Below are 15,355 nucleotides of genomic sequence, written 5' to 3' on the forward strand. Positions count from 1 at the left end.
TGCCCCCCGTCCGCCCCGAGCCTAGACTGTGGGGCTCCCCATCCGCCCCGAGCCTAGACTGTGGGGCCCCCCGTCCGCCCCGAGCCTAGACTGTGGGGCCCATCCGCCCCGAGCCTAGACTGTGGCTAGTCCGCCCCGAGCCTGGACTGTGGGGCTCCCCGCCCCGAGTCTGGACTGTTGGGCCGGCTGCCCCCGGGTCTAACCCTGAGCCAAGAATGTGAGGCCCGCCCTATGTCCGGACTGTGGCCACCCCGTGTCCAGACAGTGGGGCCCGTCTGCCCCGTGTCCGGACTGTGGGGCCGCCTGCCCCGGGTCTAGCCCCAGGTCTGGACTGTGGAGCCCCCCGCCCGCCCCGGGTCAGGACTGTGGGGCCCCCCGCTCGGGGTCTGGACTGTGGGGCAGGCTGCCCCCGGGTCCAGCCCCGATCCTGGACTGTGGGGCCCGCCCGCCCTATGTCCGGACTGTGGCAGCCCCGTGTCCGGACTGTGGGGCCCGCCCGCCCCATGTCCGGACAGTGGCAGCCCCGTCTGCCCCGTGTCCAGACTGTGGCAGCCCCGTCCGCCCCGTGTCCAGACTGTGGGGCCCGTCCGCCCCGAGCCTAGACTGTGGGGCCCGTCCGCCCCGAGCCTAAACTGTGGGGCCCGTCCGCCCCGAGCCTAGACTGTGGGGCCCGTCCGCCCCGAGCCTAGACTGTGGGGCCCGTCCGCCCCGAGCCTAGACTGTGGGGCCCGTCCGCCCCGAGCCTAGACTGTGGGGCCGGCTGCCCCGGGTCTAGCCCCGAGCCTGGACTGTGGGGCCCGCCCGCCCTATGTCCGGACAGCGGCCGCCCCGTGTCGGGACTGTGGGGCCCGTCCGCCCCGAGCCTAGACTGTAGGGCCCGTCCGCTCCGAGACTAGACTGGGGCTAGTTCGCCCCGAGCCTGGACTGTGGGGCCCCCCGCCCGCCCCGGGTACGGACTGTGGGGCTCCCCGCCCCGAGTCTGGACTGTTGGGCCGGCTGCCCCCGGGTCTAGCCCCGAGCCAAGAGTGTGGGGCCCGCCCTATGTCCGGACTGTGGCAGCCCCGTCCGCCCCGTGTCCAGACTGTGGCAGCCCCGTCCGCCCCGTGTCCAGACTGTGGCAGCCCCGTCCGCCCCGTGTCCAGACTGTGGCAGCCCCGTCCGCCCCGTGTCCAGACTGTGGCAGCCCCGTCCGCCCCGTGTCCAGACTGTGGCAGCCCCGTCCGCCCCGTGTCCAGACTGTGGCAGCCCCGTCCGCCCCGTGTCCAGACTGTGGCAGCCCCGTCCGCCCCGTGTCCAGACTGTGGCAGCCCCGTCCGCCCCGTGTCCAGACTGTGGCAGCCCCGTCCGCCCCGTGTCCAGACTGTGGCAGCCCCGTCCGCCCCGTGTCCAGACTGTGGCAGCCCCGTCCGCCCCGTGTCCAGACTGTGGCAGCCCCGTCCGCCCCGTGTCCAGACTGTGGCAGCCCCGTCCGCCCCGTGTCCAGACTGTGGCAGCCCCGTCCGCCCCGTGTCCAGACTGTGGCAGCCCCGTCCGCCCCGTGTCCAGACTGTGGCAGCCCCGTCCGCCCCGTGTCCAGACTGTGGCAGCCCCGTCCGCCCCGTGTCCAGACTGTGGCAGCCCCGTCCGCCCCGTGTCCAGACTGTGGCAGCCCCGTCCGCCCCGTGTCCAGACTGTGGCAGCCCCGTCCGCCCCGGGTCTAGCTCCAGGTCTGGACTGTGGGGCCCCCCCATCTGAGCCCGGACTGTGGGGCCCGTCCGCCCCGGGTCTAGCTCCAGGTCTGGACTGTGGGGCCCCCCCATCCGAGCCTGGACTGTGGGGCCCGTCCGCCCCGAGCCTGGACTGTGGGGCCCGTCCGCCCCGAGCCTGGACTGTGGGGCCCGTCCGCCCCGAGCCTGGACTGTGGGGCCCGTCCGCCCTGGGTCCAGACTGTGGGGCCCGTCCGCCCTGGGTCTAGCTCCAGGTCTGGACTGTGGGCCCCCCCCATCCGAGCCTGGACTGTGGCGCCCGTCCGCCCCGAGCCTGGACTGTGGGGCCCGTCCGCCCCGGGTCTAGCTCCAGGTCTGGACTGTGGGGCCCCCCCATCCGAGCCTGGACTGTGGGGCCCGTCCGCCCCGGGCCCGGACTGTGGGGCCCGTCCGCCCCGGGCCCGGACTGTGGGGCCCGTCCGCCCCGGGTCCAGACTGTGGGGCCCGTCCGCCCCGGGTCCAGACTGTGGGGCCCGTCCGCCCCGGGTCTAGCTCCAGGTCTGGACTGTGGGGCCCGTCCGCCCCGAGCCTGGACTGTGGGGCCCGTCCGCCCCGAGCCTGGACTGTGGGGCCCGTCCGCCCCGAGCCTGGACTGTGGGGCCCGTCCGCCCCGAGCCTGGACTGTGGGGCCCGTCCGCCCCGAGCCCGGACTGTGGGGCCCGTCCGCCCCGGGTCCAGACTGTGGGGCCCGTCCGCCCCGGGTCCAGACTGTGGGGCCCGTCCGCCCCGGGTCCAGACTGTGGGGCCCGTCCGCCCCGGGTCTAGCTCCAGGTCTGGACTGTGGGGCCCCCCCATCCGAGCCTGGACTGTGGGGCCCGTCCGCCCCGAGCCTGGACTGTGGGGCCCGTCCGGACTGCGGCCGCCCCGTGTCCAGACTGTGGGGCCCGTCCGCCCCGTGTCCGGACTGTGGGGCCGCCTGCCCCGGGTCTAGCCCCAGGTCTGGACTGTGGGGCCCCCCACCCGTCCCGGGTCCCGACTGTGGGGCCCTCCGCCCATCCCGGGTCCAGAGTCCCGACTGTGGGGCCCTCCGCACGCTAGCCTGGACTGTGGGGCCGCCTGCCGTAGGCCCGTCCGCCCCGTGTCTGGACTGTGGGGCCCGTCCGCCCCATGTCCGGACAGCGACCTCCCCATGTCCGGACTGTGGGGCCCATTCGCCCCGTGTCCGGACTGTGGCTGCCCCCTGTTCGGACTGCGGGGCCCCCCGTCCGCCCCGAGCCTAGACTGCAGGGCCCCCCGAGCCTAGACTGCGGGGCCCCCCGAGCCTAGACTGCGGGGCCCCCGAGCCAAGAGAGCGGGGCCCCCCCAGCCTAGACTGTGGGGCCCCCCCGTCCGCCCCGAGCCTAGACTGTGGGGCCCCCCGAGCCTAGACTGTGGGGCCCCCCGTCCGCCCCGAGCCTAGACTGCGGGGCCCCCCCGAGCCTAGACTGCGGGGCCCCCGAGCCAAGAGAGCGGGGCCCCCCCAGCCTAGACTGTGGGGCCCACCGAGCCTAGACTGTGGGGCCCCCCGTCCGCCCCGATCCTAGACTGTGGGGCCCTCCGTCCGCCCCGATCCTAGACTGTGGGGCCCCCCGTCCGTCCCGAGCCTAGACTGTGGGGCCCATCCGCCCCAAGCCTAGACTGTGGCTAGTCCGCCCCGAGCCTGGACTGTGGGGCCCCCCGCCCTCCCCGGGTACGGACTGTGGGGCTCCCCGCCCCGAGTCTAGCCCTGAGCCAAAAATGTGAGGCCCGCCCTATGTCCGGACTGTGGCCACCCCGTGTCCAGACAGTGGGGCCCGTCTGCCCCGTGTCCGGACTGTGGGGCCGCCTGCCCCGGGTCTAGCCTCAGGTCTGGACTGTGGAGCCCCCCGCCCCGTGTCAGGACTGTGGGGCCCCCCGCCCAGGGTCTGGACTGTAGGGCCGGCTGCCCCCGGGTCCAGCCCCGATCCTGGACTGTGGGGCCCGTCCGCCCCGTGTCCAGACTGTGGGGCCCGTCTGCCCCGTGTCCGGACTGTGGGGCCGCCTGCCCCGGGTCTAGCCTCAGGTCTGGACTGTGGAGCCCCCCGCCCCGGGTCAGGACTGTGGGGCCCCCCGCCCAGGGTCTGGACTGTAGGGCCGGCTGCCCCCGGGTCCAGCCCCGATCCTGGACTGTGGGGCCCGTCCGCCCCGTGTCCAGACTGTGGGGCCCGTCTGCCCCGTGTCCGGACTGTGGGGCCGCCTGCCCCGGGTCTAGCCCCAGGTCTGGACTGTGGGGCCCCCCACCCGTCCCGGGTCCCGATTGTGGGGCCCTCCGCCCATCCCGGGTCCAGAGTCCCGACTGTGGGGCCCTCCGCACGCTAGCCTGGACTGTGGGGCCGCCTGCCGTAGGCCTGTCCGCCCCGTGTCTGGACTGTGGGGCCCGTCCGCCCCATGTCCGGACAGCGACCTCCCCATGTCCGGACTGTGGGGCCCATTCGCCCCGTGTCCGGACTGTGGCTGCCCCGTGTTCGGACTGCGGGGCCCCCCGTCCGCCCCGAGCCTAGACTGCAGGGCCCCCCGAGCCTAGACTGCGGGGCCCCCCGAGCCAAGAGAGCGGGGCCCCCCCAGCCTAGACTGTGGGGCCCCCCCGTCCGCCCCGAGCCTAGACTGTGGGCCCCCCCGAGCCTAGACTGTGGGGCCCCCCGTCCGCCCCGAGCCTAGACTGCGGGGCCCCCCCGAGCCTAGACTGCGGGGCCCCCCCGTCCGCCCCGAGCCTAGACTGTGGGGCCCCCCCGTCCGCCCCGAGCCTAGACTGTGGGGCCCCCCGTCCGCCCCGAGCCTAGACTGCGGGGCCCCCCCGAGCCTAGACTGCGGGGCCCCCGAGCCAAGAGAGCGGGGCCCCCCCAGCCTAGACTGTGGGGCCCACCGAGCCTAGACTGTGGGGCCCCCCGTCCGCCCCGATCCTAGACTGTGGGGCCCTCCGTCCGCCCCGATCCTAGACTGTGGGGCCCCCCGTCCGTCCCGAGCCTAGACTGTGGGGCCCATCCGCCCCAAGCCTAGACTGTGGCTAGTCCGCCCCGAGCCTGGACTGTGGGGCCCCCCGCCCTCCCCGGGTACGGACTGTGGGGCTCCCCGCCCCGAGTCTAGCCCTGAGCCAAAAATGTGAGGCCCGCCCTATGTCCGGACTGTGGCCACCCCGTGTCCAGACAGTGGGGCCCGTCTGCCCCGTGTCCGGACTGTGGGGCCGCCTGCCCCGGGTCTAGCCTCAGGTCTGGACTGTGGAGCCCCCCGCCCCGTGTCCGGACTGTGGGGCCGCCTGCCCCGGGTCTAGCCCCAGGTCAGGACTGTGGGGCCGGCTGCCCCCGGGTCCAGCCCCGATCCTGGACTGTGGGGCCCTTCCGCCCCGTGTCCAGACTGTGGGGCCCGTCCGCCCCATGTCCAGACTGTGGGGCCCGTCCGCCCCGTGTCCAGACTGTGGGGCCCGTCCGCCCCGGGTCTAGCTCCAGGTCTGGACTGTGGGGCCCCCCCATCCGAGCCTGGACTGTGGGGCCCGTCCGGACTGCGGCCGCCCCGTGTCCGGACTGTGGGGTCCGTCCGCCCCGTGTCCGGACTGTGGGGCCGCCTGCCCCGGGTCTAGCCCCAGGTCTGGACTGTGGGGCCGCCCGCACGCCCCGGGTCCAGACTGTGGGGCCCCCCGCCCGTCCCGGGTCCCGACTGTGGGGCCCCCCGCCCATCCCGGGTCCAGAGTCCCGACTGTGGGGCCCTCCGCCCGTCCAGAGTCCCGACTGTGGGGCCCTCTGCACGCTAGCCTGGACTGTGGGGCCGCCTGCCGTAGGCCCGTCCACCCCGTGCCTGGACTGTGGGGCCCGTCCGCCCCGTGCCTGGACTGTGGGGCCCGTCCGCCCCGAGCCTGGACTGTGGGGCCCGTCCGCCCCGAGCCTGGACTGTGGGGCCCGTCCGCCCCGAGCCTGGACTGTGGGGCCGGCTGCCCCGGGTCTAGCCCCATGCCTGGACTGTGGGGCCTGCCCGCTCTATGTCCAGACAGTGGCCGCCCCATGTCCGGACTGTGGGTCCCGTCCGCCCAGGGTTCGGACTGTGGGGCTGGCTGCCCCCGGGTCTTGCCCCGAGCCTGGACCGTGGGGCCTGTCGGACCCGAGCCTGGACTGTGGGGCCCGTCGGACCCGAGCCTGGACTGTGGGGCCCGTCGGACCTGAGCCTGGACTGTGGGGCCCGTCCGCCCCATGTCCAGACTGTGGGGCCAACTGCCCCCGGATCTAGCCCCGAGCCTGGACTGTGGGGCCCGTCCGCCCCGAGCCCGGACTGTGGGGCCCGTCCGCCCCGAGCCCGGACTGTGGGGCCCGTCCGCCCCGAGCCCGGACTGTGGGGCCCGTCCGCCCCGAGCCCGGACTGTGGGGCCCGTCCGCCCCGAGCCCGGACTGTGGGGCCCGTCCGCCCCGAGCCTGGACTGTGGGGCCCTTCCGCCCCGTGTCCAGACTGTGGGGCCGCCTGCCCCGGGTCTAGCCCCAGGTCAGGACTGTGGGGCCGGCTGCCCCCGGATCCAGCCCCGATCCTAGACTGTGGGGCCCGTCCGCCCCGTGTCCAGACTGTGGGGCCCGTCCGCCCCGTGTCCAGACTGTGGGGCCCGTCCGCCCCGTGTCCAGACTGTGGGGCCCGTCCGCCCCGTGTCTAGCTCCAGGTCTGGACTGTGGGGCCCCCCCATCCGAGCCTGGACTGTGGGGCCCGTCCGGACTGCGGCCGCCCCGTGTCCGGACTGTGGGGTCCGTCCGCCCCGTGTCCGGACTGTGGGGCCGCCTGCCCCGGGTCTAGCCCCAGGTCTGGACTGTGGGGCCGCCCGCACGCCCCGGGTCCAGACTGTGGGGCCCCCCGCCCGTCCCGGGTCCCGACTGTGGGGCCCCCCGCCCATCCCGGGTCCAGAGTCCCGACTGTGGGGCCCTCCGCCCGTCCAGAGTCCCGACTGTGGGGCCCTCTGCACGCTAGCCTGGACTGTGGGGCCGCCTGCCGTAGGCCCGTCCACCCCGTGTCTGGACTGTGGGGCCCGCCCGCCCCGTGCCTGGACTGTGGGGCCCGTCCGCCCCGAGCCTGGACTGTGGGGCCCGTCCGCCCCGAGCCTGGACTGTGGGGCCGGCTGCCCCGGGTCTAGCCCCAAGCCTGGACTGTGGGGCCTGCCCGCTCTATGTCCAGACAGTGGCCGCCCCATGTCCGGACTGTGGGTCCCGTCCGCCCAGGGTTCGGACTGTGGGGCTGGCTGCCCCCGGGTCTTGCCCCGAGCCTGGACCGTGGGGCCCCTCGGACCCGAGCCTGGACTGTGGGGCCCGTCGGACCCGAGCCTGGACTGTGGGGCCCGTCATCCCCGAGCCTGGACTGTGGGGCCCGTCCGCCCCATGTCCAGACTGTGGGGCCGCCTGCCTCGGGTCTAGCCCCAGGTCCGGACTGTGGGGCCAACTGCCCCCGGGTCTAGCCCCGAGCCCGGACTGTGGGGCCCGTCCGCCCCGTGTCCGGACTGTGGGGCCCGTCCGCCCCGTGTCCAGACTGTGGGGCCCGTCCGCCCCGAGCCCGGACTGTGGGGCCCGTCCGCCCCGAGCCCGGACTGTGGGGCCCGTCCGCCCCGAGCCCGGACTGTGGGGCCCGTCCGCCCCGAGCCCGGACTGTGGGGCCCGTCCGCCCCGAGCCCGGACTGTGGGGCCCGTCCGCCCCGAGCCCGGACTGTGGGGCCCGTCCGCCCCGAGCCCGGACTGTGGGGCCCGTCCGCCCCGAGCCCGGACTGTGGGGCCCTTCCGCCCCGTGTCCAGACTGTGGGGCCGCCTGCCTCGGGTCTAGCCCCAGGTCCGGACTGTGGGGCCCCCCGCCCACCCCGGGTCCGGACTGTGGGGCCGACTGCCCCCGGGTCTAGCCCCGAGCCTGGACTGTGGGGCCCGTCCGCCCCGAGCCTGGACTGTGGGGCCCGTCCGCCCCGAGCCTGGACTGTGGGGCCCGTCCGCCCCGAGCCTGGACTGTGGGGCCCGTCCACCCCGAGCCTGGACTGTGGGGCCCGTCTGCTCCCAGGTCTAGCCCCGAGTCTGGACTGTGGGGCTCGTCCGGACTGCGGCCGCCCCGTGTCCGGACTGTGGGGCCCGTCCGCCCCGTGTCCAGGATTGTGGGGCCGCCTGCCACGGGTCTAGCCCCAGGTCTGGACTATGGGGCCCCCCGCACGCCCCGGGTCCAGACTGTGGGGCCCTCCGCACGCTAGCCTGGACTGTGGGGCCGCCTTCCGTGGGCCCGTCCGCCCCGTATCTGGACTGTGGGGCCCGTCCCCACCGAGCCTGGACTGTGGGGCCCGTCCGCACCGAGCCTGGACTGTGGGGCCCGTCCGCCCCGTGTCGGGAGTGTGGGGCCCGTCCGCCCCGTGTCGGGAGTGTGGGGCCCGTCCGCCCCGTGTCGGGACTGTGGGGCCCGTCCGCCCCGTGTCGGGACTGTGGGGCCCGTCCGCCCCGAGCCTGGGCTGTGGGGCCCGTCCGCCCCGAGCCTGGACTGTGGGGCCCGTCCGCCCCGAGCCTGGGCTGTGGGGCCCGTCCGCCCCGAGCCTGGGCTGTGGGGCCCGTCCACCCCGAGCCTGGGCTGTGGGGCCGGCTGCCCAGGGTCTAGCCCCGAGCCTGGACAGTGGGGCACGCCCGCCCTATGTCGGGACTGTCGGGCCCATTCGCCCCGTGTACGGACTGTGGCCGCCCCGTGTCTGGACTGTGAGGCCCCTACGCCCCGAGCCTGGACTGTGGAGCCCGTCCGCCCCGAGCATGGACTGTGGGGCCCGTCCGCCCCGAGCCTGGACTGTGGGGCCCGTCCGCCCCGAGCCTGGACTGTGGGGCCCGTCCGCCCCGAGCCTGGACTGTGGGGCCCGTCCGCCCCGAGCCTGGACTGTGGGGCCCGTCCACCCCGAGCCTGGACTGTGGGGCCCGTCTGCTCCCAGGTCTAGCCCCGAGTCTGGACTGTGGGGCTCGTCCGGACTGCGGCCGCCCCGTGTCCGGACTGTGGGGCCCGTCCGCCCCGTGTCCAGGATTGTGGGGCCGCCTGCCACGGGTCTAGCCCCAGGTCTGGACTATGGGGCCCCCCGCACGCCCCGGGTCCAGACTGTGGGGCCCCCCGCACGCCCCGGGTCCAGACTGTGGGGCCCTCCGCACGCTAGCCTGGACTGTGGGGCCGCCTTCCGTGGGCCCGTCCGCCCCGTATCTGGACTGTGGGGCCCGTCCCCACCGAGCCTGGACTGTGGGGCCCGTCCGCACCGAGCCTGGACTGTGGGGCCCGTCCGCCCCGTGTCGGGAGTGTGGGGCCCGTCCGCCCCGTGTCGGGACTGTGGGGCCCGTCCGCCCCGTGTCGGGACTGTGGGGCCCGTCCGCCCCGTGTCGGGACTGTGGGGCCCGTCCGCCCCGAGCCTGGGCTGTGGGGCCCGTCCGCCCCGAGCCTGGGCTGTGGGGCCCGTCCGCCCCGAGCCTGGGCTGTGGGGCCCGTCCGCCCCGAGCCTGGGCTGTGGGGCCCGTCCGCCCCGAGCCTGGACTGTGGGGCCGGCTGCCCAGGGTCTAGCCCCGAGCCTGGACAGTGGGGCACGCCCGCCCTATGTCCGGACTGTCGGGCCCATTCGCCCCGTGTACGGACTGTGGCCGCCCCGTGTCTGGACTGTGAGGCCCCTACGCCCCGAGCCTGGACTGTGGAGCCCGTCCGCCCCGTGTCTGGACTGTGGGGCCCGTCCGCCCCGAGCATGGACTGTGGGGCCCGTCCGCCCCGAGCCTGGACTGTGGGGCCCGTCCGCCCCGAGCCTGGACTGTGGGGCCCGTCCGCCCCGAGCCTGGACTGTGGGGCCCGTCCGCCCCGAGCCTGGACTGTGGGGCCGGCTGCCCAGGGTCTAGCCCCGAGCCTGGACAGTGGGGCCCGCCCGCCCTGTGTCCGGACAGCGGCCGCCCCATGTCCGGACTGTGGGGCCCATTCGCCCCGTGTACGGACTGTGGCCGCCCCCTGTCTGGACTGTGAGGCCCCTACGCCCCGAGCCTGGACTGTGGGGCCCGTTCGCCCCGGGTCTAGCCCCGAGCCCGGACTGTGGGGCCCGTTCGCCCCAGGTCTAGCCCCGAGCCCGGACTGTGGGCGCCCGTATCCGGACTGTGGAGCCACCTTCCCCGGGTCTAGCCCCAGGTCCGGACTGTGCCCCCCCCCGCCATGGGTACGGACTGTGGGGCCACCTGCGCGCCCCCGGGTACCGACTGTGGGGCCGGCTGCCCCCTGTTCTAGCCCCGAGCCTGGACTGTGGGGCCCGCCCCCGCCCGATATCCAGACTGTGGCCGCCCCGTGGGGCAAGTCCGCCCCGTGTCCGGACTGTGGGGCAACCTGCCCCGGGTCTAATCCCAGGTCGGAGAGTGGGGACCACCGCCCGCCCTTGGTCCAGACCGTGGGGTTCCCCGCCTCGGTTCTGGACTGTGGGGCCGCCTGCTCCTAGGTCTAGCCCCGGGCCTGGACTGTGGGGCCCGCCCTATGCCAGGGCTGTGGCCGACCCGTGTCCGGACTGAGGGGCCCGTCCGCCCCATGTCCGGACTGTGGGGCCGCCTGCCCCGGGTCTAGCCCCAGGTCGGATAGTGGGGACCCCCCTCTCGCCCCGGGTCCAGACTGTGGGGCCCGTCCGCCCCGAGCCCGGACTGTGGGGCCCGTCCGCCCCGGGTCTAGCCCTGAGCCTGGACTGTGGGGCCCGTCCGCCCCGAGCCTGGACTGTGGGGCCCGTCCACCCCGAGCCTGGACTGTGGGGCCCGTCTGCTCCCAGGTCTAGCCCCGAGTCTGGACTGTGGGGCTCGTCCGGACTGCGGCCGCCCCGTGTCCGGACTGTGGGGCCCGTCCGCCCCGTGTCCAGGATTGTGGGGCCGCCTGCCACGGGTCTAGCCCCAGGTCTGGACTATGGGGCCCCCCGCACGCCCCGGGTCCAGACTGTGGGGCCCCCCGCACGCCCCGGGTCCAGACTGTGGGGCCCTCCGCACGCTAGCCTGGACTGTGGGGCCGCCTTCCGTGGGCCCGTCCGCCCCGTATCTGGACTGTGGGGCCCGTCCCCACCGAGCCTGGACTGTGGGGCCCGTCCGCACCGAGCCTGGACTGTGGGGCCCGTCCGCCCCGTGTCGGGAGTGTGGGGCCCGTCCGCCCCGTGTCGGGACTGTGGGGCCCGTCCGCCCCGTGTCGGGACTGTGGGGCCCGTCCGCCCCGTGTCGGGACTGTGGGGCCCGTCCGCCCCGAGCCTGGGCTGTGGGGCCCGTCCGCCCCGAGCCTGGGCTGTGGGGCCCGTCCGCCCCGAGCCTGGGCTGTGGGGCCCGTCCGCCCCGAGCCTGGGCTGTGGGGCCCGTCCGCCCCGAGCCTGGACTGTGGGGCCGGCTGCCCAGGGTCTAGCCCCGAGCCTGGACAGTGGGGCACGCCCGCCCTATGTCCGGACTGTCGGGCCCATTCGCCCCGTGTACGGACTGTGGCCGCCCCGTGTCTGGACTGTGAGGCCCCTACGCCCCGAGCCTGGACTGTGGAGCCCGTCCGCCCCGTGTCTGGACTGTGGGGCCCGTCCGCCCCGAGCATGGACTGTGGGGCCCGTCCGCCCCGAGCCTGGACTGTGGGGCCCGTCCGCCCCGAGCCTGGACTGTGGGGCCCGTCCGCCCCGAGCCTGGACTGTGGGGCCGGCTGCCCAGGGTCTAGCCCCGAGCCTGGACAGTGGGGCCCGCCCGCCCTGTGTCCGGACAGCGGCCGCCCCATGTCCGGACTGTGGGGCCCATTCGCCCCGTGTACGGACTGTGGCCGCCCCCTGTCTGGACTGTGAGGCCCCTACGCCCCGAGCCTGGACTGTGGGGCCCGTTCGCCCCGGGTCTAGCCCCGAGCCCGGACTGTGGGGCCCGTTCGCCCCAGGTCTAGCCCCGAGCCCGGACTGTGGGCGCCCGTATCCGGACTGTGGAGCCACCTTCCCCGGGTCTAGCCCCAGGTCCGGACTGTGCCCCCCCCCGCCATGGGTACGGACTGTGGGGCCACCTGCGCGCCCCCGGGTACCGACTGTGGGGCCGGCTGCCCCCTGTTCTAGCCCCGAGCCTGGACTGTGGGGCCCGCCCCCGCCCGATATCCAGACTGTGGCCGCCCCGTGGGGCAAGTCCGCCCCGTGTCCGGACTGTGGGGCAACCTGCCCCGGGTCTAATCCCAGGTCGGAGAGTGGGGACCACCGCCCGCCCTTGGTCCAGACCGTGGGGTTCCCCGCCTCGGTTCTGGACTGTGGGGCCGCCTGCTCCTAGGTCTAGCCCCGGGCCTGGACTGTGGGGCCCGCCCTATGCCAGGGCTGTGGCCGACCCGTGTCCGGACTGAGGGGCCCGTCCGCCCCATGTCCGGACTGTGGGGCCGCCTGCCCCGGGTCTAGCCCCAGGTCGGATAGTGGGGACCCCCCTCTCGCCCCGGGTCCAGACTGTGGGGCCCGTCCGCCCCGAGCCCGGACTGTGGGGCCCGTCCGCCCCGGGTCTAGCCCTGAGCCTGGACTGTGGGGCCCGTCCGCCCCGTGTCCGGACAGTGGGGCCCGTCCACCCCGTGTCAAGACTGTGGGGCCCGTCCGCCCCGGGTCTAGCCCTGAGCCTGGACTGTGGGGCCCGTCCGCCCCGTGTCCGGACAGTGGGGCCCGTCCACCCCGTGTCAAGACTGTGGGGCCGCCTGCCTCGGGTCTAGCCCCGGGTCCGGACTGTGGGGCCGCCTGCCTCGGGTCTAGCCCCGGGTCCGGACCGTGGGGCCCCCCGCCCGCCCCGGGTCAGGACCGTGGGGCCCCCCGCCCGCCCCGGGTCAGGACCGTGGGGCCCCCCGCCCGCCCCGGGTCCGGACCGTGGGGCCCCCCGCCCGCCCCGGGTCCGGACCGTGGGGCCTTCCGCCCGCCCCGGGTCCGGACCGTGGGGCCCACCCGCCCCGGGCTACTTTTAGTGGTATGTCAGCCTATTATGGTTTGTAGGCTTGTTTTCTTTACTATCTCAATGCTTCATTAACTAACAATACTGCTGATGTTGGTAAGAATGACTTCCGGGTGATACCGGCTGACTGTGGTGATCCTATCAAACAACAAGGAGTCTGTTCGGATCAGAACAGGACATTCTCTGACCCTCTTAGATCTCATTCCCAGATCCGTGATTTTCATGGATGTGTGAATGGATCTATAAAACTGTACGAGTCCGTGGACCATCCGATAAAAAGATCTGGCAGCACACGGACATTTCACACAAATGTGAGAATGTGGCCTAAGGGATTTTACAGATAACATTATCACTTCAAGTCACACAGTGCAGATACAGAATAATATTTACATCCAGGCACTTACCACTGACGTCTCATCTGATCAGAGCCGGTTTCTGCTGCTTCTTCTCCATCTGGTCAGACCTTCATGTCGACATCTCCCAGCCACGACTCTTCTTGTCACGATGATCTCCAGCTTAGAAAATAACAAGGTCACATATTGTATGTATACACGTGTCTCCCCCGCTCTGATATGTAACCCCACCATTAATATACTATTAGCCACTTAGTAATCAAAATATAAAGTGATAAGCAGCACTGTGCCCCCCATTAACTATAATCTAATCTGCACCGGCCAATAATATAAATTATTCAGTCTCTGTGACTCTTCCCAATTAACTGTAAGGCTATGTGCACACGGAAAACATACAAGGCTTCACAGTACAAGCAAAGTGAAACCCCCATAATTGCTCTCTCCCAGCACCCCCGTCATTGCTCTGTCCCAGCACCCCCGTCATTGCTCTGTCCCAGCACCCTCATCGTTGCTCTCTCCCAGCACCCCCATCATTGCTCTCTCCCTGCATCCCCATCATTGCTCTCTCAGCACCCGCATCATTGCTCTGTCCTACCACCCCCATCATTGCTCTCTCCCACCACCCCCATCATTGCTCTCTCCCAGCCCCCATCATTCCTCTGTCCCAGCACCCTCATCATTCCTCTGTCCCAGCACCTCCATCATTGCTCTGTCCCAACCCCCCATCATTGCTCTGTCCCAGCACCTCCATCATTGCTCTGTCCCAGCACCTCCATCATTGCTCTCTCCCAGCCCCACACCATTGCTCTGTCCCAGCACCCAGATAATTGTTCTCTCCCAGCAACATGTCATTGCTCTCCCCTTCCCCACCATCCCCATCATTGCTCTCTCCAGCCCTATCAGCCCCATTATTGCTCTTCCCAGCCCCATCATTCCTCTCCCCAGCCCCACCATCCCCATCATTGTTCTCCCCAGCCCCACCATTACTCTCCCCAGCCCCATCATTCCTCTCCACAGCCCCATCAACCCCATTATTCCTCTCCCCAGTCCCATCATTCCTCTCCCCAGCCCCATTATTGCTCTTCCCAGCCCCATTAGTCCCATTATTCCTATCCCAAGCCCCATCACTCCTCTCCCCAGCCCCATCAGCCCCATTATTCCTCTCCCCAGCCCCATCAGCCCTCTCCCCAGCCCCAATCATTGCTCTCCCTAGTCCCATCAGCCCCATTATTGCTCTTCCCAGCCCCATCATTCCTCTCCCCAGCCCCACCATTGCTCTCCCCCCACCTCCCCTCCCCAGCATTTCAGTAAAAAACAAAAATAAAAACAACAACTTACCTCAGCTCGCTCCCCTGCAGCAGCATCCTCCTGCTTGCTGGCAGCTTTCTTCCTGACCCAGGCGCACGCTGCATGATGACGTCATCAAGCTGCACGCGCCTGGGTCAGGGAGGAAGCAGAAGACGAACCCTCCAGCTCCGCTGCTATTCTCCTCATGACAGCGGCGGAGCTGCAGGGATCGCTCACTGACAGCCACGTGCAGGGAGCAGCTGCACCTTGCGAGCCCCTTGGTGCAGCTGCATGGCGGGGACCCGGCGCAGCTGCACCGGCGGCGGTATATCCACCCCTGGACTGCTACGGGGCCCCCCCCGGCTCACGGGCCCCATAGCAGTCGTGTGGTCTGCCGCTATTGGCGGTACGCCACTGGGGTGGTCCATAGGTCATCGTAACACACCTGTGGAATAAATCATACCGGGACTGTCCTATACATAAATCTTAATGCTAACATGAATACACAACAGTTGTTTAAAAGACTGATTAGACAGGTGGGCGGTCAACCATGGGTATGTAAAATTGTTTAAAGATCAGTCCTCCATCTTTTTATGGATTGTGTGCTGAAATAAATAAAAATCTGATATCACCGGACACCTTGCAGCATCTCCTCTGTGAGTAGATAATTCAATTAGGTAAGAATTAGTTGGTCTACATGGGGAAACCAAATCCTTTCTGCGTGTTTCGTCGCTAGCAAAAATGTGCCAATTCATGCAGGGGAAGATGATTGCCCCTAGGCAGACTGGACGTCTCCAGTTCATACCAGGGACATCACATGGCGCACTGGAAATGCAATCTGAACTTGTATTATGTGTATATCATAGTCAGGTTTGGTGTGACTACGATGGTGAAAGTATACTCAGAAATATGTGAAAGTATACTCAGAAATATGGTGGTCATATTACATCACTAGGTAAAATATGACAAATTCGAATTATGTTGTGCAACCATTTTTCCACCCTTCTCACACCTGACCAGGAGGAGATGTTAGGTATGTAGATGGGACCAATTAAAATCATCATCCAGGAAAACTGTTAGCCAGACCCAGGAGACACGATGT

This window comes from Phyllobates terribilis, unplaced genomic scaffold, assembly GCF_046119375.1.
Source record: "Phyllobates terribilis strain yellow unplaced genomic scaffold, ASM4611937v1 Scaffold_7__3_contigs__length_470593459, whole genome shotgun sequence".
NCBI classification, from domain to species: domain Eukaryota; kingdom Metazoa; phylum Chordata; class Amphibia; order Anura; family Dendrobatidae; genus Phyllobates; species Phyllobates terribilis.